Source organism: Lepisosteus platostomus, chromosome 12 (assembly GCF_059453375.1).
Source record: "Lepisosteus platostomus isolate fLepPlt1 chromosome 12, fLepPlt1.hap1, whole genome shotgun sequence".
NCBI lineage: Eukaryota > Metazoa > Chordata > Actinopteri > Semionotiformes > Lepisosteidae > Lepisosteus > Lepisosteus platostomus.
This window is the reverse complement of record NC_142622.1, coordinates 29,361,269-29,376,809: the sequence shown is the minus strand read 5'-3', so window position 1 is coordinate 29,376,809 and position 15,541 is coordinate 29,361,269. Positions and strand designations below refer to the sequence as shown.

The following is a 15,541-nucleotide window of genomic DNA, read 5'->3' as shown; positions in this document are numbered from 1 at the left end:
GTGCCTTCAGGAGAAACAGGGCTGAAGACAGGAAAATATGGGGGGAAGGATTGAAACTGAATGTTCACAGGTTGCAGCAAGGGTACTGTTTCATTCCATTAATTTCATACCAGCATCATACAGTGGTCCCAAGGAAGCAACTTGTTTTATAAGGCTTTGTTTTTCCTCATGACAATGAACCTGAACACACAGATAGTAGAGTACAGTAATTCACAATCCTTAAAGGTGTGAACAATCCAATTGAGTCCTGCAGAATCTACAATGAACAACTGGACACACAAATTTTAGTTGACATGCATTTAATGGTGAAAACAGGAGCACCACAATATATAAAGGATTGTTGATGTTGTTGTTGAGTGTGGAACAAATCACCAAGCCATGCTTTTGAACCTGATATTTCAGGATACTTCAATAAAACATCTTAATGAGATCTTTGGATCAATTGGGCCTCCTCAAATTTATATCCTTTATTATACTTAGTGAATAGCTGTAGGGTGAGTAAACAAGAGACTGAGGAATACATGGGGCTACAGGAATTAAATTACACAAAATGTGAAGTTCTTAATACGCAAATTCAAAACACTGCCATAATGTAGGTATGGGACAACATTGTCACAACATAGCTCAGTTATGATTAGAAAAGAGCTTAAATCGTTTGCAATAACAGGAGAATAACAGGGACACAAAAGTGAATCTTCACTGCTTTGTTCTGAATACAAGTATTTCTAGGCAGAAATAACCATCTGAGAACATCTAAGTTATAAATGTCTCATTTAAAGAAAGTTTTTGAGCATATATTTAGAATTAACATATACTGTATTAAGGATCAACATAAAGATTACCATACATCATACAACTGAAAAGGTTGCCCCAAGGCGCTTAACAATGCAAGTGACCATACATTTTGTGAATACAGAACAGAAAAAAACACAAGATAACGGAGGAGAGGAACCAAGAACCCATTAGTAAGGAGAAAAAAAACCTCTAGGGGTCCAAGGTCAACTGGCTGCCCAACCTCTTTGTTGTATATAATTATATATAATAATATATATATAATTACAAAAAAGAAATAAATGTATGAGGGTATTAATACATCTATCATGTCTTCTGTATGTCGGTACTCAATGCAGATCTCTGTAGACCAGCAAAATCCTCCTAAACGATAGCTATATCCACTATGTCCCTCTTGGGTCCATAGCAGTGATGCAGCATCCAACTCAAATGGTGCCCAGCCCAGGCACCATCCGGACATGTGGAGAGGAGAATAGGATAGTTTGGTCAGAACCGATGTATCTACCTGGTGAGCCAACATAGAGACACACAATGGCATGTACAGCAGCACCAGCAGCCATAGTTGCAGTAGGCTATAATGTAAGGCTAGGCTGAAGTAATAGGTCTACAGTCTGGATTTGAATACTGATATTGACTCGGCATCCCAAATATGGGGTGAGAGACTGTTCCATAAATTAGGGGCCCTGTAACTAAAGGCTTTACCGCCAACTGTTATTTTATAACAGCTTCTCCAGCCCAATTAGGTCCATGTGCTTGGGGAAAAACTGAGCCCCTGCCTTGGCTGTTCGCAGGAGGACTCAATCAAAGCACAGTTGAATGAACCAACGGATGTCCCTGTTGGTGTTCACTTTGGTGTCCCAGGTGTACCTGCAGTCTTCCGGCTGGCCAAGGCACTCCCAAACATCATATATGCCATTGGGAAGCCCGCCCAGCTTTTTCACCTGACAAGAAAATTTATACAAATATTATTTTAAACCTCACAACTCCTAGTATGAATGAAAAAATGCAGTGAGTTCTATCTTTTTCTCACCAGGTAGTTTGAACTGCCTAAACTCAATCCTATGGAACAATGGTAATTTTGCACTGTTAGCTTAGTTGCCCTAAGCACTATCCTTTTTTTTATGGATTTCCAGGTGTTCCTACATTAAGCCATATGTTCAGTTTGCATTACTAAGCCAATTGATGATAGCATCACAATTTACCACAATGATGTGGGAAATTTCCAAGTGAAAATATCCCATGGCTGGCTGGGTCACGAAAAGACTGATATTTCAGTCTCTAGAGGGCAGGAGTTGGCCTCATACAGTAAATGTAAATAGGCACATTAGAGGTGAATTAGTAATAATTTGCTAATTGACTAAGGTTAGTGATTCAGGTGGGTAGCTGCGTCAGCATGCGTAGGCTGCAAAGGAACAAGTAATAGGTTTATTCCATGCTGAAAAAAAGAAGAAAGAGAACACAACGTTTCGGCTGTGGAGCCTTCTTCAGGCCTCTTCACACCTGAAGAAGGCTCCATGGCCGAAATGTACAGTATGTTTTTGTCTAGAAATTTTCCATCCTCAAGAATAAAAGCCTGTTACTGTCCATAGGAAAGTGAGTGTGATACAAAGTTAACCTATTATGTCAATAAAGAAATTTCCAGCTTGATTTACCAGAGTCATGTGGTTTACTGAGAAAAGGGTCTAACACCATCAATCACAATCGCCCTAGTCTCTACTGATGGAAAGCACAACATAATGTCCACCAGATGTAACATTTTGCATTTGAATAAAAAAGTTCCAGTTTTGCCTCATCTGACCATAAAACATTTTGCCACATGTTTGCACCATTAATTAAATGCTTGTTGTAATCTCCATATGGGATACGATATAGCATTGTCACTCTACAGTCTGACTTTTTGGAATGACCAGGATATTGTTGACTGAGTTCTGCCATCTAAGTCATTGAACTCTGTATCTATTTCAAATTTAGTTTGTGTCACTGTGGCATCCCCAACCAGATTCATCCTTGCCAGGTTGCTGAATTTGAAGACACTTCCTGATCTAGAAAGTGTCAGGGTGGTAAAGTATACCTTTCACTTCTTATTGAACAACTACCCCATGTTCAAAGGGATATCTGGCATATTTGAGATTTGTATATCCTTCTCCTGATTGGAAAGTTGTTTTGAAAGCTGCCTGGTCTTCATTATTGAATCTTTACCTGCAATCACTCCCTGACTGAGGGACCTTTAGCAATAGTGATATAGTGATCCACTATTGCACTCTGACTAGGGCCTTTTAACTATTTTCATGATTTCTCAAAGTAATTTTGTATATCTTATATATATCTTATATATACACCTGTCACAAAATGTGTGAATAGTTGGATCATAATATTATTTTTGGCTTTTTTTTGCAGGTTTTGCTGACATTTACTTTCTTTCACCCATGAAAGTGCTCAGTTTGAACATCTGACAATAAACACTGAGTGTTTATATATTGCTTGACTTGAATTGAAAAATGTTTTGCTCTGGAATATTGAGGATTCTGACGTACTTTGGGATATCAGAGATCTATTTACTGTACATAACTGTTAAATCAGTTAACAGCAGAATTAAACAATAATTGTGAACAGAATGAACTAGGATTATGTGAATGTTCAGTAGTTCTTAGTAATGACATCAATCAGTACAAACAAAGCTGGATCTTTTTTTCCTGATGTTCTCCATGAAATGAATTGTTCTGTTAGGCTGTGACTCTTTTAGTATTTTGTGAACAACCCATAGAGAGAACTATCTTTACATTGTTCAATAAATGATCAGATTGGTGGCCAGGCTTGATATTACAGAAGTGACACACAAACCCGAAAAAGTGAACTTACACCTTGAATCAAAGTAATTCACTTGCAGGCATCTGGAGGAGATCCAGATATTAATCTTAACCCCTGGTTTATTCAATCATCATCTGTTGCTGTGCCCACTCTGCCACTTTATTGACTCAGATGGCTAAGGCATCAATGATCTGCCACACTCATGGACAGAATGCAGACGACACAATCCGGGGATGAGTGAGGAAAACAAGGGGAAAAAAGCATGAGGGAGTCGGGAATGAAAAACAGGGAACGTGTCCATGGTGTGCTGGTGTTCGGGGGAGATGTGGCCAAGGCAAACAATCTAGAGCTGAGTCCAAAAGGGGAATCCAAATGGGGCAAAAGTCCAAAGCTAGGCGATCCATCCAAGACAGACAAGATAAAAACAAGAACCGGATCAGAACCGGCACGGGAACAGGAACTAAAACCTTGATGGGACCAGGCGCTTCCAGGTCCCGGACTCGCTTGGTATGGGAACCAATGCAGAGCCCAGAACAGAGTAGGCATCTGGCTTTTAAAGGGCTGAAACAGGCAGTAGGTGCGGGAGATGAGTGAAAAACAATGAAGGGACGGAGCGTCCCTAAGAGGAGGGGTTTACGATTGTGACAATGACGTTTAGTGCAGCTGTCTTTTTTTATCCTATTTGGCTTCACCTTTGGGCATCTGTCTGTGTGGTCTGGACGCTCTCTTGGCGTTTACAGTGCATTTTGCTGTGCTGCTCTGTTTTTCTACCACTTCACAAAGATATGTAGGCTAGGTTTGACTGGATACTCCCAGTTGTCCTTTTCCTTATCTGATTAAACTTAACCAGCAATCAAGATGGGCCAAATGGCATTATGTCATTCAAGGCTGTTTTGATGTACTTTATTTTTTATTTGTCATTCCTACCCAAGTCATGTGTAATAATGGTCACTTGCTACCTAGCAGACTTTTCAACAGCCAATTAAATTCCAGACATCAGAGCAGCTGTGTGATCTCACCTCATAGTCCCTGAAGTTGGTGTCTCCCCTGAATATGACTGTGACATCAGGTGCCTCTCTTCCACACTCTCCTCAGCTGATTTAGCCTTTCCTAGGAGTTTACAGCTTTCTAAATGGGATGTGATTAAGTACAGCTTGACAGCAGATGTTCACCTGTAGCAAAGAAGAACAACTTGTGAAAAGCTAATTAACATTTATAGACCAAGGCTAAAGTCCCTTTGTTTGACTGTAATGTCCTCTGCTACTGTATATCTTGCAGTAGGCCTGCAGAAATCTGAGGTGTTGTTTGACTTTCCAAAGCTGATTTAGCCTTCCTGGAAGTTGGATTTACAGCTTTCTAAATGGGATGCCATCATGTACAGTTCTTGAGCACAGAAGTTCACCTGTAGCAAAGAAAAGCAACTTGTAATAAGCTAATAAACTTCTATAGATCAAGGTTAAAGTCCATTAAAGTAGGCCTTGTAATGTCTCACAGTATAAGGCCTACAGAAATCTGAGATATTAATGTTTGGCTCAGACATAATAAACATATTAAACAATTAAAAGTTTTTTTTAATTGTTTGTAGCTCCTGTATGTATGGAAGCACGTTTCTGCCAGGGAGTAAAAAAAAACACGCTATGGTATCTCGCAATTGCAACTTTATATCTCTGCATTATGACTTAAAAACTCAGAATTATGACTTAAAATCCCCGAATTACAACTTAAAAATTCAGAATTTCGACCTAAAAACTCAAAATTCTGACTTTATATCTCAGAATTGTGACTTAAAATCTCAGATTAATCTCAGTGTAATTAATTTAATTTTTATCAAGGTGATAGCACCGCCTTCCCCTGTGCATAACAGGGATGCTGACCGCCGGGGCTAAAGAAGGTCTTCTTTAGCTCAGCTGGCAAGACCTGGGTTCGAGCCCAGGCATGAACTAGGGTGGGAGCTGCGAGGGCACAGTCCCTAGAACCCGAATCCATTACTATAACAAAAGGACAGAGAATGAAATGTGGGCTATCTCGAAGTTGCAAATGTGAAATAAAAAGTCACAATTGCGAGATATAAAGTGGTAATTCTGAGATTTTAAGTCGCAATTCTGAGATATAAAGTCGTAATTCTGAGTTTTTAAGTCACAATTGCGAGATATAAAGTTGGAATTCTGAGATTTAAAGTCGGAATTCTGAGATACTGTACAAAGTCGCAATCGCGAGATACCATAGCGCGTTTTTGTTTTACTCCCTGGCGAAACGGGCTTGTATAAGTATGTCTAAATCAGTACAGGTCTCTATTTAGTGTGTAGTGTGAGATCTACAATATACTGAATCAAATTTGGAATATGTCTTTAATTGGTACTTTTTGACATTTACTTTATGGCTTTTCCATGTACTAATTGCTGTAATACCTAGCAATTTAAAATGTGCTCTTAACCTTTTTAAATAAATAGCAGGTAGCTTTGACACTTTAACATTAAATTATTTCAGGAAATGCAAGCATTCAAAAACTTTCCCCCCCTTTCAAAGGTTAAAATGACACACCTCTCTTGCTGTGAGTAAATTCAATGATTTTGAGACTTTTAATTTAAATTGAATTTAATCAGCTTTCATTTTAGGATTAATCCATACATATGCAAACAAAATAAAGAGCTAATTACATAATTAGTATGGATAAATCTAAAAGCAATTAGAGAGTCGGCTTAAACAAAATAACTTTAAAAGTGTTAAACTATGCTATTCTTAGACAATTCAAATTTCCCAAGGGCCAGCATACAATGTACAATGCGAGCTGCACATGTGGTCGGTGAGATCTAAGTTGATTACTTTCCAAGTCTTCACATACATCAGTGACAATAGTGGCTGTCCATTAACCTATGAGCTTTCGTTGTAAAAATGCAAACGAACTGAGCTGAGCTTGCCATTCAACTTTCACAGAAAATAGATGAATTGTTCACAGGGCTGGATGAGTTGGAGGAGCCTATCTACAATGGGTTTTAAAGCACTATAACCTTAAACTGGGTGGAAGTATGATAAATATTATGTGATAATAAAAATTATTGCATGAGAGAACCCTGGCGTACTAATTCTATCTCTCCTCCTGGTGGTGATATGCTGAAGGTAACCCTGCCACCAGAGGAGTCCTGTTCACAGCCAGCTTGCATATCATGCAGGCTCAGACCTGCAACTCCCAGAGCCTGGAGTGTACTCAGAAAGTGTCCAAAAACTAAAATATAAAGCAATTCAGTCTTCTGTCACAGAGACTGTGAGCTATAATGAAAAACAAAGCAATATTGTAGCAGAGTGTTTGTGGGTCACAATCGCCTGGATGTTGCCTCACCTAGAGACTTTGGAGACACTAGAGGTGTTACTGCATGGACCATATACACTGGCTTTCATGCTGACTATTTTAACTGCACACTTCTCTCACCACTGATTAAACAATGTTTCTGATCTCCTATTAGCAGCTCCAGTATTCTGTTCCTCTATTATCATGATTAGAGCAGAGAAGTGGCTAGGGCTTGGGTCCATATACTGGGTGGAACACTGCTGTTGTACCCTACAACAAGGCACTTTTCTCAGATTGTTTCATTAAAATCTGTATAAATGGATACTAATAAATTGCTAAAGATGAAAGTATTACAGAATTAAATTATTATTAAGTTAAAATTATACAATTTAAATTTAAATTTTATTATTTCAAAATTTAGTTTTAAATTTTAACCCCCATCTTTACTTTTACTTCATCCCCCCCTTATAAAATATGGCATACGTCAGTGCTGCCTATTTTTTACACATACAATGTCAAGGCAGATTTTTCCTTTCTAAGTGAACAGGCATGCATTGCCATGACATTGTGCATTCCACGGTTACAACAAGATGTGACTGATGTTTTTGTACAAGTGATAGTTACAATTATACATATAAAACAATCCTAATCCTACAAATAAATAAAGTCCTACCCCAGGACCCAAACGTAGACTTCAGCCATGTGGAGATCTATCGTCAGGATCTCTGATTATCTTTTTTTTTGGGCTGATAGATATACCAACACCCGGAATGTATTGATTCCATATCCCCAGTAATGTCATGCCCTCTGCAGCCAGAGGGCGCTCCTTCTCTGTCCTGTCCCTAGTTTCCGGTCTGCTGTCCTTCCTGTCCCTCTCTTTCCCTTGGGCTATATATTTCCGGGTCTTGCACTCTGTCCTCGCTCAGCTTTGACGTTCGGATGTCCTGAGACCCGCCTAGCACCAGGGCGCCCCACGTCCGCTCCCTGAGGGCATAGGTTTCTATACGGCATTCCTGAACTCTTTGCACTATTGAGCCCGGGCCTTTTTCCCATCTTGCCGCTACGCATATGGGTCTTTTTCCGCTCTCCTACTTCCCACGGTTAGTCCCTCTGTTGGTCCACCTTACGAAGCACCAGACACAGAAACGGTAACAACATTATTCTTTCTGTTCACTCAGTCTCTGTTGCAGTGGCTCGGTGACAGTGCGATGCTTGGATCCAGCGATCTCATCCTGTCACTCAGATGGCACAGTCAGTAGTTAGTGGCACTTGATATGGTCCCTCCCAGCAGGATTGCGTCTCCCCTCTACTGGAGGTCCGCAAGTGTCCAGCACCTGTTCACGAGCCCTGTGCACCGCTTCAGTTAACAAACCTACAATACTGTAATAGAGAGTTAGTAAATTCAACAGTCCGTTAGCCAAACTTGGCCTCCAGGGAGTTTCTTTGGCTGCTCAAATGGACTCAGTCTCTGGTTCTGTTTGCTCCAGCCCGCAAACTGCACAGGACCGCAGGTAGAGCATCTACCCATGGTGTTCCGTCGGTTGATATTTCCTTAGTTGGTCTTTCAGACTGTGGGTGATGGGGGCAATGTAACTTCCACCTCACCCCTAGTGAGGCGATTACTACCTGGCATACCTTCCCAGTGTAGTATGCCCCTAGATCGGTATCCAAGGGGCAGGGCAGTCCGCACCATGGGATCATCTTTGTCATACACCTGGGTATCTGCCAGCATGAATTTCTGGCTACAAAATGGCATTAGGCTTTTAGGGCATGCAGGGCATCTGGTGTGCTGACGGCCCCACACTCATCATACAACCCCACATTCTTTTCACATTTTTTCTAACCACATCTATTAAAGGCCTCAACCTGAATTCTCCCTTTTCCCCAATAGAGGTTTCACAGGTGCCTCAGACTCTTGCTCTCCCAGTGCCACTCGCCTGGCATCTGCATCTGCACGGTTGTTTCCTTGAGTTACTGGAATTATTTATTTATTTATTGTGTTAGTTACACCTTACTTCAGCTACTTTAGCAACTTAGTCGACAGCTGTAAAACCACAAATCAGTTCAGAGACAAATCCAGTATTCTTAACTGGAGTCCCTGCCGTTCTGAGAGAATCCTATTTCTCCATAGCCATCCAAAATTGGGGCCTACATGCAACAAATACATACATTTTATACATATACAGTAACCCTTTAACATCTTTCTTTTTACAATCTTCCATCAGGGCTCTAAACTGGCTTGCTGCACTGAGGCAGTGGAGGGGCATTTTCCGATTTTCCGTTAGCATCTCGAATGTGGTTGTAACAGCTCAGCCTGTTCTCTGTTCTCCCTCATGCACCAGAGAGGACCCATCAGTAAACAGTATTAAATTTTCACGGTCCCCCACCTTTTGGATACAGAATCTAATGGTATAATAGTATCCCACCGGATGGTGCCTACCTCCATGCTCCTGCGTCAGCACAGCTGCCCAGAACCCTTTTTCCACACTTACATACAAAGGAATGGTTGATCCATCTGAGGAAACCCCAGTCTCAGCACCTGTAAGAGAGCTTATTTCAAATTATTACAGGCGGCTTTTGCTGCTGGAGCCAAGGCAATCTTGTCCTTGGACTGCACTCTCCCCTTAAGCAGATCTGTTAAAAGTTGTGCTCACCCCGTAAAAACACTGCAGCCAGGCCCTGTTAAAATTACACAATGCTAGACACAAAAGGGCCTTATCATAACTGCTTAATATTAGACAGTCTAAACCCTGAAGCAACTCAGAATTGTGGATTTCCTCGTCAGGGGAAGCACTCAGAATACCATCAACATACTGAGTGATCACAGTCAGTTGAAGCCACGTGATACCCTGCTCTGGATAGTCATTCCTTGTAATGCTGCATAACATCCCAACCCAATAGATCTGGGATAAAACCACCCACATTCGCTTGATAAGTGCATGTGAATGTTAAAATCAATGTTAAAATCTGGTACTCAGCAAGTAAAACTCGCTGCCTCAATACTCCTGTGGCCTCCTGCCGTCTCCCCATATACATTACTCTATAGCACACTGTGAAGTGAGACAAGCATGACAGTAGTGCTCCAGTATCCCATAACAGAGAAACACACACACCATTAACAGTACGTTTAAGGTTTAACTCCTTTCACACACTGGACTGGGACAGACTTAGGGAGGCTACAAGGGACTTCCCAATCAGTCAGACGAGAGAGTCGGGACTTTTTTTTAAAAAGAGGAGTCCTTACCTCTTAGATCCGCTGTCTCTCTCTCACACCTGAAGAAGGCTCCATGGCCGAAACGTTGTGTTCTCTTTCTTCTTTTTTTCAGCATGGAATAAACCCATTACTTGTTCCCTTACCTCTTAGCAATGTGCACGCTGATCGTCTCTCCTGCCAATGGGAAGTTCTGTGCCTTCTGGAGTATCCACCGACTACGCCAAAATTGTTGTAACAGAAAGAATAAGGTTCTGGATCCCGAGATGAAGTTAAACAGATGAGTTTATTGCATGCAAGAAACAATAAAGCCGAAATCTTGTTTCCCGCAAGAAACAACAAAACCAAAGTATTGTTCAAACTGCTGGTACAAACTTTAGGTTTATATATCCTTTCCTTTCTGCTTCTGACATAACTCCTTATTATGGTAAAGGCGGGAGGTCACGTGTGTGGCCACTATACAGCTTATTGGCCAAATGGTCAGGGATTAAGTCCCCAGGGGGGTTTCCTAGCTCTCCTAGCTCGCATCTGGAATCCTTATCAGTTCTCCCTTTCCTGCCATAAACTCCTGTTGCTTAGAAGTCTAATCTTTAAGCAGAAATGACTTAATTTAATCCCCATCTTTACTTTTACTTCACTATTAAATGTAAAGAATTTTCCTATCACCTTCGGTTTTAGGTGACTGTATTCAGGTAAGTAAGGGAAAAGCTAAATGGTTATTAAATTGAACAAAGCCCAGTGGTGTGACTAATTCACTGTGATCTGATTTAGTCCTGTAGTGTAAAACTTCAAATGCTGTTTGAGTTCAGATTCAGGTGTGCAAAGGGAGGCAGTAGATAGATAGATACTTTATTGATCCCCTGAGGGAAATTGCAGTGCAACAGCAGCTTAACACACACAACACAGCCACAGTGTAACGAATTATATAATAATAGTACAATACATACAATACAATACAAGAGTTACTCACAGTCCGGACACACAAGAGCAAACTAGAACAGAACAGTACACAGAAAAACGTATCACACATATGAATATAAATATAGATGTAATATAGATATAGATATAAATATAGATGTAAATGTATTGCACAGGTCCCTGGCATATATTGCACAAAAGTGGTTGTAAACGGGAAAAAGAAAAAGAAAGAGAACAGATGTAGCAGTAGATGCTATATGATATTTACCACCACACAGAGAAGCACAATAAAGTCTCACCTAATTAGTTTTAAAAAAACCAACTAAAAATTCACTCTAGACTGTTTGATCCATTTTCTGTTTTATAATATTCAAAGAATGTCTTATTATTTTTTATTTTTCCGAAAAACATCAGTTTACCAAATGACAAAAAATGTTTTTTTTTGTTGGACTCCAAATAGAAAGAGTTTACTTTGTATTAGACAGTTTCTCACTATTTGCCAATACCTACTGTACAAGATCATGATTATGGATAGACCAACCTGTGCAATAAGCAGGTTCCTCATAATTTCTGTTGTGGGGTATTTCACAATTTCACTGTCTAACAGTGTCACACGTGACTTCTTCAGCATAATGCCAGTGAAGTAAAAAATTTAATTACCTAGAATGAAACAAGGTGAAGCAAAAATTATATGTGACCAGGCCATATCTCAAAGCTTTTAATTTAATACTGTAGCTGCTCCAGGACATTTCGGCTGCTGAGGTGTTTTTGGTAAATCATTTTACCTTTATGCTTATTTTAACCCAGTAGACTTACAGATCTACTCCACATTTTTTCATCTTGTTTGATGCCTGACATTCAAACATAAAAGAAAGGAGACTTATTGAAATTATGATAACGCGTGCCATAATACACTTATCAACAGAGCCAGAAAAACAATGGTACCTTGATACTGTACTTGAAACAGCTTGATAACCAAAAGGCTATATAGGAATAAAGTCTTACTGTATATAAACACAAAAGTTAAATATGCTATTTTTACATAATAAAAAAATAGAATTATAAGAATAATTTATTTATGAGAACAAAAACACCACCCTTTTTCCCTAGCAGGGAGTATCTGAAAGATAAGTATAAAATATTTAAAAGACAGCAACTATTGTATTGTGTGAAAATAAGCTATTTTTAACTGAGATACACTCTTAAACACCCTCATAGACCTAAACCTTCAGCTGATAAGTATCTACTTGCTCTTGCAAGAAAGCTGAGAAGAGCAGAAAAGTTTAATGTTTTTTTAAGAAAGGAGGCAAAGGTACTGTGTGCTTTTGGTGCTATAGGTTAAATGGCTACTTAATCTTCAGCCTCTGTTTTTTAAGAGATAACAATCTCGTCACTAAAAAGTAACTACAGTAATAGTATAGTCAAGTATTTATTTAAGCTCTTAATGACCCTGGCACTGAAAATAATAATTTAGGAGTAATCCAGCAATTACGTATCGAGTGCAAAAATGTCTAGGAGAACATTATTACACTGGATAAAAGAAGGTACACTATAAGTTTGTACTCAATAGTTTCAGGCTATGGCACCGCATTCCTAATCCACTTTGATGGATAAACTAAAGTCCAGGAAGATTATTTTAAGGTAATATTACCTTCAATAATGGTGTAATGGGCAAATCGCTTCTTCAGGAAATATACAATTGGCGGTAGAAGTTCCTGTAAAAACACTACATACAGTATGGACTGTACCTACAGTATGAAAAAAATAATGCAAACATGATTGTACTTTAATTATGTCCTTTGGGAAGCAAATAATTTTAGCATACATGGGTTAACAACAACAACAAAAAATCAATATACAGACCATGCCAATAAATATATCATATGTCATTATGTCATAGGATAAAAAGCCCTTGCCACTTAAATATTTACCAATAAGAAAAACTTCTCTACATATCTAAAAAAATAAAATGTAAAGTACAAACAATAATTTTGAGACATACCTGTCATAACAAAAAAACAATGCAGTCCATTTGAGAGTCTTAATTAGATCTGCAGTCATAATGACAATACGGGTTCAAAATACAATACGGGTAGCATCTGAATTACAGAGCAGAAAACACATTTTCTGTGAGCTAAGGATTTTCTAACTTTTCTGCATGCTTTTTTGAATGAAAGTTCTGGTAAGGAACCATTCTTTACTCTTATTCTGACTTAACATTCAACCCACATGTGCAGCATACTGTCAAAACATATTTTTTTCACCTCAGAAATATCGCTAGACTACACCCTATGCTATCACTAACTGTGGCTGAAAAGCTGATCAACACATTTGTGTTCTCTCAAATTGACTACTGTAATGCTCTACTTGCTGGGTTATCTAAATCTACTCTGAACAAACTGTAGTATGTCCAAAATTCAGCAGCCAGAATCCTGACCAGGTCTAGTGCAAGTGTTCACATTACTCCTATCCTGAAGTCCTTGCACTGGCTTCCGGTCAAATTCCATGTAGACTTTAAAATCCTCAAGCTCACCTATAAGGCTCTGCGTGGCTTGGCATCTCAGTACCTGTCTGAACTATTATCGCCCTACTCCCCACCTCGCAACCTTCGCTCTTCTAATTCTGCTCTCCTTACTGTCCCCCAAGCCCATCTACATTGTATGGGTGACAGGGCCTTCTCCTGTTATGTCCCCAAGCTCTGGAACTCTCTCCCCAAGGATATCAGAGAGTCACCTTCTCTAAACTTCTTCAAATCCAGACTCAAAACCCTCTTCTTCAGAAAAGCCTTTACTTAACTGGTTCCACTCTCCACCCCTCTGCTTTTCTTAGTACCACTATCCACAGTCTGCTCTGTATATTGTAATTGTGTTTTATCTTGTGTATTCTTCTTATTTATTGTTGTAGTCATCCTGTAAAGCGCTTTGAGAAGCCACCTTTAAAGGCGCTATATAAAATACAGTTTTTTTATTATTATTATTATTATTATTATTATTATTATTATTATTATTATTATTATTATTATTTTAAAAAGGGAAGTCATACACAGACTGGGTTAGAGGAAATTAATCTTGACTCTTGAAACACAAGAGATTGTGAGGGGATTTGGTTCAGACAGACACTTAGAAACTTAATACAAAGGATGCCTTTAAGCTCAAAATGAAAAAACGACTCCAAGTGTATCAATGTTTAAGGTGACAATTAAGAATTGGAGGACAGAAATGGGAGGCACTTCTTTAAACAAGGAGCTATGGGTTTTTAGCACAAACAATGCAAACATGGGTGAAGTTGATTCACACTGTGCCAGGTATGTTTATTACTGTCCTGAAGGTACTAAAATGAGACTTCAAGAAAGAGTAACACGTCAGACCTGAATAGAGTTAAAATTCCACCTAAAATTCCAGGAAACGTTGATATCGGAGAAGTTTCAGAAATGTGATAAACTGAAAGAAATGAAACTTCAAGTGAATCATTAAATGTTTGCTCAAAAGATGCTGTTGCTTTACTACCTGAAGTAAAATTAAATGATAATTAAAAAATAAAATGCACTCCATATATTTTTAATTTTCATTATCATGATCTTTTTGCAGTTACACATATGATAAAATCATATCATACAAAGCAGCCTTTTGGTGCTGTGAATTTGACTTTGAATTATCTGTACAATAAACATAAAAAGATGGTAAAGATATAATAAAGTGCTATTCCTAAAATGTAACTTCATGTTTTCTTCTGTCAATACAGTTTATGTTCTAGTTCGAATTTGGACTATACATTTTTAACTTTCAGATGTGGGACAAGCTGATCCTACCTCAAAGAATCTACAGTATGTGTCAAGTGAGGTGACAACTCTGAATGTGACTCCAGGCCTGAAACAGAGTATATGGTCTGAAAGTGTAGATGTATTACCCCATACAATTGTAAATTCGCTCCGCATATGTGAAATGTACTGTATATATCTGAATTTCACGCCCAGCATTGCTATGAACACAGAACAGTGAATAAAGGGGTTACTGCTGCACGCTTTATACTTACTTGTTCAAGTAGACCGCCAGTCCTCTGACACGATCTATGCAGTCTTCAGGGTCCAGTCAATCGATGTTCCAGGTCACCAGGGTCAACGTCGCCTCAACTTCCTGTTGACCCTGGGCTTCGCTCTCTCCTGCAGCACCACTAACATCTGCCTCTTCATTCTTTGACTCAAGGCTAGGAAAGCAACAGAGTCTATGCATCTCATTCACAACTCCTCTTCTAACATCTTAGATCTTTCAATAATTGCTAATTAAGATATTTTCTTCTGAGGATACCAAGACCCAATGATTACATCTTCTCTACCACTTTGCATATCTACAGTACATCTTAATACTCCTATACCTGTACTTTAAAAGATGCTTACAAAATTAGTAGGCCCATTCAAATAGTTGTATAATGAAAACAGTGTACAAACATAATCACAGGGTAATCTGGACTACAAAACACACACATGAGTAAGCATTGAAGCTGTCCAATGCTTTCCTAGGGTATAAAGT

General features: G+C 39.1%; 1 pseudogene across 1 annotated transcript; it reads right to left on the bottom strand.

Moving 5' to 3' along the window:
* Positions 1–288: 288 nt before the first annotated feature.
* LOC148651367 (tyrosyl-DNA phosphodiesterase 2-like) lies at positions 289–15,244 on the bottom strand (annotated as a pseudogene). Its single transcript, XR_015925819.1, has 7 exons — positions 15,048–15,244; positions 14,383–14,404; positions 12,667–12,757; positions 11,557–11,675; positions 4,828–5,002; positions 4,620–4,683; positions 289–1,733 (listed from the first exon to the last, which is right to left on the bottom strand). The product of XR_015925819.1 is annotated as a tyrosyl-DNA phosphodiesterase 2-like (transcript).
* Positions 15,245–15,541: the final 297 nt, after the last annotated feature.